An 8,011-nucleotide genomic window follows, 5' to 3' on the forward strand; every position below is an offset into this window, starting at 1 on the left:
TTTAGAGTAAGTGTGATGTGGTGCTGAGAAGAATGTATATTCTGTTGATTTGGGGTGGAGAATTCTGTAGATGTCTATTAGGTCCACTTGGTCCAGAGCTGAGTTCAACTCCAGAATATCCTTGTTAATTTTTTGTTAATTTTCTGTTTCATTGATCTAATATTGACAGTGGGGTGTTAAAGTCTCCCACTATTATTGTGTGGGAGTCTAAGTCTCTTTGTAGGTCTCTAAGAACTTGCTTTATGATTCTGCATGTTCCTGTATTGGGTGCATATATATTGAGGATAGTTAGCTCTTCTTGTTGCATTGATCCCTTTACCATTATGTAATGCCCTTCTTTGTCTTTTTTGATCTTTGTTGGTTTAAGTCTATTTTATCAGAGACTAGGATTGCAATCCCTGCTCTTTTTTTGCCTTCTATTTGCTTGGTAAATACTCCTCCATCCCTTTATTTTGAGCCGATGTGTGTCTTTTCTTGTGAGATGGGACTCCTGAATATAACACACCGATGGGTCTTTATTTTTAGCCAGTTTGCCAGTCTGTGTCTTTTAATTAGGGCATTTAGTCTATTTACATTTAAGGTTCCATTGTTATGTGTGAATTTGATCCTGTTATTATGATGCTAGCTGGTTATTTTGCCCATTACTTGATGCAGTTTCTTCATAGTGTCAATGGTCTTTACAATTTGGTATGTTTTGCAGTGGGTGGTACCAGTTGTTCTTTTCCATGTTTAATGCTCCCTTCAGGAGCTCTTGTAAGGCAAGCCTGGTGGTGACAAAATCTCTAGCATTTGTTTGTCTGTAAAGGATTTTATTTCTCCTTCACTTATGAAGCTTAGTTTGGCTGGATATGAAATTCTGGGTTGAAAAATCTTTTACTTAAGAATGTTGAATATTGGCCTCCACTCTCTTCTGGCTTGTAGGGTTTCTGCAGAGAGATCTGCTGTTAGTCTGATGGGCTTCCCTTTTTGGGTAACCTGACCTTTCTCTCTGGCTGCCCTTAACATTTTTTTCTTCATTTTAACCTTGGTGAATCTGACAATTATGTCTTGGGGTTGCTCTTTTTGAGGAGTATCTTTGTGGGGTTCTCTGTATTTCCTGAATTTAAATGTTGGCCTGTCTTGCTGGGTTGGGGAAGTTCTCCTGGATAATATCCTGAAGTATGTTTTCCAGCTTGGTTCCATTCTCCCCGTCACTTTCAGGTACACCAATCAAACGTAGGTTTGGTCTTTTCACATAGTCCCATATTTCTTGGAGGCTTTGTTCATTCCTTTTCATTCTGTTTTCTCTAATCTTGTCTTTATGCTTCATTTCATTAAGTTGATCTTCAGTCTCTGATATCCTTTCTTCTGCTTTTTCAATTCGGCTATTGATACTTGTGTATGCTTCAGGAGTTCTCATGCCGTGTTTTTCAGCTCCATCAGGTCATTTATGTTCTTCTCGAAACTGGTTATTCTAGTTAGCAATTCCTCTAACTTTTTTCAAGGTTCTTAGCTTTCCTGCATTGGGTTAGAGCATGCTGCTTTAGCTTGAAGGAGTTTGTTATTACCCACCTTCTGAAGCCTACTTCTGTCAATTCAGCAAACTCATTCTCTGTCTAGTTTTGTTCCCTTGCTGGTGAGGAGTTGTGATCCTTTGGAGGAGGAGAGGCATTCTAGTTTTAGAATTTTCAGCCTTTTTGCATTGGTTTTTCCTCATCTTCGTGAATTTATATACCTTTGATCTGTGATGCTGGTGACTTTTGAATGGGGTGCTGGTGTGGATGTCCTTTTTATTGATGTTGATGCGATTTCTTTCTGTTTGTTAATTTTCCTTCTAATAGGCCCCTCTGCTGCAGGTCTGCTGGAGTTTGCTGGAGGTTAACTCCAGACCCTGTTTGCCTGGGTATCACCAGTGGAGGCTGCAGAACAGCAAAGATTGCTGCCTTTTCCTTCCTCTGGAAGCCTTGTCCCAGAGGGACACCCACCAGATGCCAGCTGGAACTCTCCTGTATGAGGTGTCTGTCGACCCCTGCTGGGAGTTTTCTCCCAGTCAGGAGGCACAGGGGTCAGTCCACTTGAGGAGGCAGTCTGTCCCTTAGCAGAGCTCGAGTGCTGTGCTGGGAGATCTGCTGCTCTCTTCAGAGCTGGCAGGCAGAAACGTTTAAGTCTGCTGAAGCTGTGCCCACAGCTGCCCCATCCCCAGGTGCTCTGTCCCAGGGAGACAGGAATTTTATCTATAGGCCCCTGACTGGGGCTCTTGCCTTTCTTTCAGAGATGCCTTTTCCAGAGAGGAGGAATCTAGAGAGGCAGTCTGGCTACAGTGGCTTTGCCAAGCTGCAGTGGGCTCCACCCAGTTAGAACTTCCTGGCGGCTTTGTTTACACTGTGAGGGGAAAACGGCCTACTCAAGCCTCAGTAATGGTGGACGCCCTTCCCCCCACCAAGCTCGAGCATCCCAGGGTGACTTCAGATTGCTGGGCTGGTTGCAAGAATTTCAAGCCAGTGGATCTTAGCTTGCTGGGCTCTGTCGGGGTGGGATCCACCAAGCTAGACCACTTGGCTCCCTGGCTTCAGCCCCCTTCCCAGGGGAGTGAATGGTTCTGTCTCACTGGCATTCCAGGTGCCACTGGGGTATGAAAAAAAACTCCTGCAGCTAGCTGGGTGTCAGCCCAAATGGCTGCCCAGTTTTGTGCTGGAAACCCAGGGCCCTGGTGGTATAGGCACCGGAGGGAATCTCCTGGTCTGCGGGTTGTGAAGACTGTGGGAAAAGTGTAGTATCTGGGCCGGAGTACACCGTTCCTAAAGACACAATCCCTCAGGGCTTCCCTTGACTAGGGGAGGGAATCCCTGACCCCTTGCACTTCCCAGGTGAGGCAATGCCCCAACCTGCTTTGGCTGGCCCTCTGTGGCTGTACACCTGTCTAACCAGTCCCAATGAGATGAGCCGGGTACCTCAGTTGGAAATGCAGAAATCACCTGCCTTCTCTGTTGATCTCGCTGGGAACTGCAGACCAGAGCTGTTCCTATTTGGCCATCTTGCCAGCCTCCTAGCTCTGTCTCTTAAAGGGCCCCACCCAGCGACTGGGTTTTCTTCCGCCTGTCTGTTGTGTGTACTGTGTGTAATGTCTGTTGAAAGAGCTCTAATTAATTTGGCCTAAAGAAAGACATGCAGTTGGATCTAATATTTTTTAAAGGGAAGATAAAATCTGTGGTACCTTCCACTTCACGTGACTTTAATCTTTAAGAAATAAAAACAGCTCTCCAGACTGTTAGTAAAATGTAGGTCAGATGCAAGATTTGCTAAGTGTTTTGAGGTTACAAACTGACTTTTGGGTTTTGAGAACTATTTGACTTGTTGGCTTCACAACTGGTAAGGCCTTGGGACATATGAACTAACCACGCCCTTAACTAAGAAGGCAAACCTTGGCTGCACTTAGCACACAACTAAAGCAACTTACCAAATTTTACCTTAAAGTTAAAAATTGCTAGGAGTTAATTGAAACTACTAGAACAAGATTTACATGCAAGGTGTGTAAGAACAGTACAATGTGTGTGTGTGCGTGTTTTTAGTAATAAGTTATAAGAAGACATGGAAATGTAAATTTTTGCCTGGGGTTAAAGGATTGTTTTAAATTAAGAAAAAGCTGAAAGTTCAAACAAGTGGTAGAAGCATTATGGAAATTAATCCTGCAGAAGAGGTTCTCTGTGAACATATTAACTAAACATGTTAACTAATGTGAACATATTAACTAAATTCTGAGGAGTTCTAAGAGGATTTTGCTTCTTTAAAATTTCTGAGCCATCTTTTTGGCAAAATAAATAACTTATGGTAATCTGGCATTCTATTTCATAATATCAATGCTTTAAACATATTTAACAGCCTTCCCCAAATCAAACTTCAGTTTCAAAATTGTCTTCCCTAGCACCTGGCTTTTTGAATACTTCAGAGGGCCCCCGAAGTGTCCAGAAAAGAGATGTAGACAGGATTATTTGACATGTTTAGGTACACGGGATTGCCAAAATCTTCAATTTAGGTTATATTTTTGTGAATAATGCTAATACATGTTCCAAAATTGTATGGAATTTTAAAAATTCTAATGTCTAAAGTATATGCTATCGGTCACAATTAAGGTTAAGTTATTGTAAACTATGGAGATAACCAAACTTCTTTGTCAATCATGTTTCTAACTGTAACTACCCTGCCCATTTTGGTATTCACAGACAATTGCTGTCTTGTTTTAATCCTTTTTAAAAGATGGTTTATAATAAGCTATAGAACTGTAACAGGTGCTCTCAAAGACAATCAGGTTTCCGATAACTTTGGAGATTGTGACATTGGAATAAAGGAAAATGTACAGGACTCATGAAGAGGTGAAATGCTTATGAATACCAAGCAAAACAAGAGTTAACTAAATGGACTGAACTCAGAAAGCTGGAGCAAACTTTTTGACTTTTGCTTGGAATATTGCTGATCCTTGTTTTGTCTTTCAGAATCAAGGAAACTTATTTTGAACTATTTATGGTTTTTAATAATTAAGCAAGGTATAGTCCTATGATCAAAATTTGGAGCATGTTTGTTTCTCTCTGCCTAGTTCCTCCAGAATTTAGAACCTATCTGTGAGTATTCTTAACTTATGGCAATATAATTGTTTGCATCGGTGCAATAAGAATCCATTTTTCTCTTGCAACAGAATGCAAAAGGAAAAACTGAGTATTTTACCAAGGATCTGATTGGAAGCGTATGCTTCCCTTTAGGGAGTCAATCTTGACTTGCAAAGCCAATAAAGCCCAGTGGGGGAAACTGGCCTCCTACCCTTGTCTACAGATTCCCTGAACAGGGTTCCTGGTCTGTGATCAGTAAAATGTCACTTTCTAACAGGTCCAGGAGCTCCAAGTTTATCTTGGGACCTTAAGAGGAGAGGATCACCCAACTCACAGGTATTTGATGATGCAAACCCATGGCTGGGCTCGGCTTTAAAGGTCTTATCTGACATCCTTTGTGGAACAGAGTTCCATCAAAGCCAATCCAAAAGGCCTATGTATAAACAATTATTCTTGCTGCACTTTATGCAAATAATCAGGCCAAATGTAAGACTAAGGCCTATTTTGCAAACCACTCAGTCCTATGGTGATTTTTTTTTTTTTAACAAAAATGAGAACTAGAGAGAAAGAAATTATGTTCCAAAATGTACACATTTGTCATTAAATTCTGAACTCACCAGTTGTTTTTAAGTTTTTGCACACATTTTAGACTAACCCTGCTAGTTCCTGTGCTCCAACCAGCAATTTCCGGCAGCAGCTCAAAAAGAACAAGACAGGGCCAGGTGCGGTGGCTCATGCCTGTAATCCCAGCAGTTTGGGAGGCTGAGGTGGGCGGATCATGAGGTCAGGAGATTGAGACCATCCTGGCTAACATGGTGAAACCTGGTCTCTACTAAAAATAGAAAAAATTGGCTGGGTGTGGTGGCACGCTCCTGTAGTCCCAGCTACTCGGGAGGCTGAGGCAGGAGAATGGCATGAACCCTGGAGGCGGAGCTTGCAGTGAGCCTAGATCGTGCCACTGCACTCCAGCCTGGGTGACAGAGCAAGACTCTGTCTCAAAAAAAGAACAAGAGGGGATGGGTAATGTAGAAATCCTGATCAATATCCTAGTTCTGAGCAATTATCCTGCAAATCCTGCCAGGTGATGGGAATAAACAGAATTCTCATCACTCAGAGGTTTCCTTTTCAGGGAAGTAAGACCAAGGGAGCTAACCAAAGCCAAGTCCCATGCATAACTAAATCTTCACAAACATAACTATAGCCACCAGTTTTCTGGGTGTGTCACAAGATACCCTTTCCTCTCTCGTTGAAAGAGGACTCAGTTCCACAGTTTCACCTTAGCATTTGGCTTATGATAAGGAGTCCCTCCAATGCCCCCTGAGATACATTTTTGTCCCAGACTCAATTCTAAGCTTCGGGTCAAAGCCCTAGGAAGGAAAACTGGATCTGAAGGATCCAGAGATACATGACAACAGAGGTTAAGAGGCACAATGCAGGCGAGTGTGGCTGATTCTTGCAGATTAAGCCAACCCTAAGCTTCCTGTTTCATGGATAAAGGCCATGTTAATATCCATAGCATAAATGAAGTCTAGGGAACTCCAAGGCTACTGGCAGAAGCAGGGAGGCACAGGGGTCATCTGTAGGCATAGGTGAGAATGATAATGCCTATTCTCTAGGCCCTCACTGCTTCAGGGGTGCAAGCCGCTTTGGCACTCATGGCAGGACCTGCCAAGGTCACCAGGACTTGGGGATGCAAGGATGGAAAAAGAAAACAGGATGCTCTTCCCTTTCTCCCTAACATACCCTGAGTATCTGCTAGGAAGAGAAGGGAATCAGGGATGCCTGCTCCCTTCTTTCTAGATAGGATGCCATTCATCTTCTGTCTGTACTCCTTTCAAAAGCATCCTGAACCCCTTGGACTCCTTTAAAAAAACAAAAAAACAAACAAAAAAACGCCTTTTTTTCCTTTCTCCTCCTCATCCTCTCTTCACTGATAGGTAATTGTGTCTCCATACTATGGGACACTCCCCTCAGATGCATCCTCCACACTGGAAATAATTAATTTCCCAAACCTTAAACTGGTTGGCTTAGGATTGGGCTCAGGGGAAGGGAACCCAGAAGCCCAACATGCCAGCAAAAGGGTAAGGTTTTTATTGCCATTCGGGCTTTTGGCTTCCTTCTCCCTGTGCAAACTGGTAAATGGCCTCGGAATTTTTGAGCTGTCCTTACCCTTCCCCTTGTTTCATTTTGATACATGTTTTCTAATAACCTGGTTTGTCTGTTCTTTCCTTCAGGCCATCAAACTCCAGTCATACAACCAGAGCCTGGGACGATGGTCCCTTCTGCTGGGAACCCTTAAATAGGCTTCTGAGGGAGATAGATCTGACTGCTGTTTCCCCCCAAAGCAGCGCCCCCTGTTGGCAGGAAGCAGTTACGATTGGTCTTCGTCTTTAATGGCAGTTAGATGTTCTTCTTTAGATGGGGGAATGAGACAGCCAGGTGGGAGGGGGTCCCCAGAGAAACTCTGACCAGCCTGTGTACTGGAGTAGAGCCTCAGGAAGTCTGCAGCAAAGAGGAACCTGGACCCTCTTCTTCCTGTGTGGAACCTGGGATTCAAAACGGCCGGGCGGGAAGTGCTCTAGCTGGGACTCTGGCCTTGTAAGAGTCCCTGTTTTCCCCTTTTTTTCCTTTTCACCCAATAAAACCTTGTTTACTCACTATTCAAATTGTCTGTGAGCCTGAATTTTCATGGCTGTGGGACAAAGAACCCCATCTTTAGCTAACTAAGAGGCCAGGGTTACCTGCAGAAGTTGACATCATGGTACAGCTGGCCAGCAGTAACTGGGGCCACAAAGGAGAGAGACTGCTGCAATACATGCCACCTAAGTTGGAGAAGACTGGGCATTGTGGGGATTCCTTGGCTTATCCTTCCCCTACACCCCTAATCCCCGACCAGTATCATTTATTGATTGAACCCGGGTGGGACTGGAAACCTGGGAAATGCAGCCTGCAGGGGTCTCATTACTTGCAACACACAAAAGACAAGAGGGAAAGGTAATGCATGGATCTGAGACTGGAGATACTATAGCCTAGCAGAGTGGTTTACTCAGTATCTTATTGAATTTGTGCAACACTCAGTAAAGTCTTATCACCCATTATATACCTGAGGAAACTTAAGCTCATGGAGGTTAAGTGACTTGTGCAAAGTTACAAAGCCCATAAGGGGCAGATGTAGACGTTTTACCAAGGTCTATCCTGATCCAAAGCCCGTGCTGCTTCCTCAGCAAAAGGAGCTTGAACATCATAGCTGGGCTTCCTGGTTTGTAAGTTTAGAAAAGCAGCTCCAAGCAGGACTAGCATTCTTCTGGGAAACAAAATAGAAAGACGGTCTATGTGACAGAAACATGCAAGGTTGCAAGAGCTCAGCATCTAGCTGCAGGCTGTGAACCTTTTTATTAAACAAAACAAAGATTCTGGTCTAACTTCTTACA

General features: G+C 43.5%; 1 long non-coding RNA gene across 1 annotated transcript in view; it reads right to left on the reverse strand.

Annotated features, from left to right (window-relative positions):
* Positions 1 to 8,011, reverse strand: part of LOC129398641 (uncharacterized) — a 58,657-nt gene that overhangs the window by 39,666 nt on the left and 10,980 nt on the right. The window contains exon 2 of the long non-coding RNA XR_008626473.2: positions 7,765 to 7,884. This is a non-coding gene — a long non-coding RNA (uncharacterized LOC129398641). The remainder of the gene's footprint in view (positions 1 to 7,764; positions 7,885 to 8,011) is intronic.

This window comes from Pan paniscus, chromosome 7 (assembly GCF_029289425.2).
Source record: "Pan paniscus chromosome 7, NHGRI_mPanPan1-v2.0_pri, whole genome shotgun sequence".
NCBI classification, from domain to species: domain Eukaryota; kingdom Metazoa; phylum Chordata; class Mammalia; order Primates; family Hominidae; genus Pan; species Pan paniscus.